General features: G+C 39.1%; 1 non-coding gene across 1 annotated transcript; it reads right to left on the minus strand.

Annotated features, from left to right (window-relative positions):
* Positions 1-1,114: 1,114 nt before the first annotated feature.
* Positions 1,115-1,222, minus strand: LOC130978587 (small nucleolar RNA R71). The gene has a single exon (XR_009086209.1). It is a non-coding gene; the product is annotated as a small nucleolar RNA R71 (small nucleolar RNA).
* Positions 1,223-3,095: the final 1,873 nt, after the last annotated feature.

The raw sequence follows: 3,095 nt of genomic DNA on the forward strand, positions 1-3,095 counted from the left end.
TTTCAAAGATACTTACTAACAATTAATGATTTGATTGAACATTTTTTGCCTTTTCTGTTAAGGAAGGTTTTATGCTTGAATCATATCTTTTCTTGTTAGGCAAGTCATTAATTTTTAAAATCATATCTTTTCAAATTGTTTTCAAATCATATCTTTTAAAATTGTTTTCAAATCATATCTTTTCAATTACATCTTTTTAAAACCAATCATATCTTCTTAACCACATCTTTTTCAAAATAATTTTCAATCAAATCTTTTGAGTTCTAATTTCAAAATCTTTTTCAAAAATCATTTTATTTCTTTCCCACTTTCATTTTCGAAAATTAAGTAATGTTTTTCAAAAACATTTTCAAAATCTTTCACTTAATTTTCGAAAATTACTTCCCTTCTTCTCACATCCTTCTATTTTTGGACTAACACTATCCCTTAATGCAAAATTCGAACTCCATCTTCTTTGATAAGTTCGAATTTTCTACCTCTGTCTTCCATTTTTCTTTTCCTCTGACACCTCAAGGAATCTCTATACTGTGACATAGAGGATTCCATATTTTCTTGTTCTCTTCTCTTTCATATGAGCAGGAACAAAGACAAAGGCATTCTTGTTAAAGCTGACCCTGAACCTGAAAGGACCTTGAAGAGAAAGCTAAGAGAAGCCAAAACACAACTCTCTTTAGAGGACCTGACCGAATTCTTCAAAGAAGAAGAACACATGGCAGCCGAAAACAACAACAATGCAAACAATGCAAGGAAGGTGCTGGGTGACTTTACTGCACCTACTCCTGATTTTTATGGGAGAAGCATCTCTATCCCTGCCATTGGAGCAAACAACTTTGAGCTTAAGCCTCAATTAGTTTCTCTAATGCAACAGAATTGCAAGTTCCATGGACTTCCAATGGAAGATCCTCATCAGTTTTCAGCTGAATTCTTGCAAATCTGTGACACAGTCAAGACTAATGGGGTTGACCCTGAAGTCTATAGACTGATGCTATTCCCTTTTGCCGTAAGAGACAGAGCTAGAATATGGTTGGACTCTCAACCTAAAGAAAGCCTGGACTCATGGGAAAAGCTAGTCAATGCCTTCTTGGCAAAATTCTTTCCACCACAAAGATGGAGTAAGCTTAGAGTGGAAGTCCAAACCTTTAGACAAAAGGATGGAGAATCCCTCTATGAAGCTTGGGAAAGATACAAACAATTAATCAGAAAATGTCCTTCTGACATGCTTTCTGAATGGAGCATCATAGGTATTTTCTATGATGGTCTCTCTGAACTATCTAAGATGTCCTTGGATAGCTCTGCAGGAGGATCTCTTCATCTGAAGAAGACGCCTACTGAAGCTCAAGAACTGATTGAAATGGTTGCAAATAACCAATTCATGTACACTTCTGAAAGAAATCCTGTGAACAATGGGACTAGTCAGAAGAAAGGAGTTCTTGATATTGACACTCTGAATGCCATTTTGGCCCAGAATAAAATATTGACTCAACAAGTCAATTTGATTTCTCAAAGTCTGTCTGGAATGCAAAATGCACCAAACAGTACTAAGGAAGCTTCATCTGAGGAAGAAGCTTATGATCCTGAGAACCCTTCCATGGAAGAGGTAAATTACCTAGGAGAACCCTATGGTAACACCTATAATTCTTCATGGAGAAATCACCCAAATCTTTCATGGAAGAATCACGAGAGACCTCAACAAGGTTTCAATAACAATGGTGGAAGAAACAGGTTTAACAATGGCAAGCCTTTTCCATCATCTTCTCAGCAACAGACAGAGAGCTCTAAGCAGAATAATTCTGACTTAGCAACCATGGTCTCTGATCTGATCAAAACCACTCAAAGTTTCATGACTGAAACTAGATCTTCCATTAGGAATTTGGAAGGACAAGTGGGTCAGCTGAGCAAGAAAATTACTGAACTTCCTCCAAGCACTCTCCCAAGTAACACTGAAGAAAATCCAAAAGGAGAGTGCAAAGCCATAAACATGGCCGAATTCTGGGAGGAAGAAGAGGCAGTGAACGCCACTGAGGAAGGCCTCACTGGACGTCCACTGGCCTCTAATGAGTTCCCCAATGAGGAACCTTGGGAATCTGAGGCTCAGACTGAGACCATAGAGATTCCCTTGGACTTGCTACTGCCTTTCATGAGCTCTGATGAGTATTCTTCCTCTGAAGAGGATGAGTATGTCACTGAAGAGCAAGTTGCTAAATACCTTGGAGCAATCATGAAGCTAAATGACAAGTTATTTGGAAATGAGACTTGGGAAGATGAACCTCCCTTGCTCACCAAAGAACTGGATGACCTGTCTAGGCAGAAACTGCCTCAAAAGAGGCAGGATCCTGGGAAGTTTTCTATACCTTGTACCATAGGCACCATGACCTTCAAGAAGGCCTTGTGTGACTTAGGGTCAAGTGTAAACCTCATGCCCCTCTCTGTAATGGAGAAATTAGGGATCTTTGAGGTGCAAGCTGCAAAAATCTCACTAGAAATGGCAGACAACTCAAGAAAACAAGCCCATGGACTTGTAGAGGATGTTCTGGTTAAGGTTGAAAACCATTACATTCCTACTGATTTCATAGTCCTAGAGACTGGGAAGTGCATGGATGAATCCATCATCCTTGGCAGACCATTCCTAGCCACAGCAAAGGCTGTGATTGATGTTGATAGAGGAGAGTTGATCATTCAAGTGAATGAAGAATCCATGGTGTTTAAGGCCCAAGGATATCCCTCTATCATCATGGAGAAGAAGCATGAAGAGCTTCTCTCAAAACAGAGCCAAGCAGAGCCCCCACAGTCAAACTCTAAGTTTGGTGTTGGGAGGCCACAACCAAAATCTAAGTTTGGTGTTGAAACCCCACATTCAAACTCTAAGTTTGGTGTTGGGAGGTTTCAACAAGGTTCTGAGTGTTTCTGAGGCTCCATGGGAGTCCTCTGTCAAGCTAATGACACTAAAGAAGCGCTTGTTGGGAGGCAACCCAATGTTTTATAATTAATTATTTTCTTTTGTTATTTTATCTTTTTGTAGGTTGATGATCATAAGAAGTCACAAAAACAATGAAAAAAGCAAAAACAAAATGAAAAACAGGAAGAAAAACAGCACA

The sequence above is a fragment of the Arachis stenosperma genome, chromosome 4, assembly GCF_014773155.1.
Source record: "Arachis stenosperma cultivar V10309 chromosome 4, arast.V10309.gnm1.PFL2, whole genome shotgun sequence".
NCBI classification, from domain to species: Eukaryota; Viridiplantae; Streptophyta; class Magnoliopsida; order Fabales; family Fabaceae; genus Arachis; species Arachis stenosperma.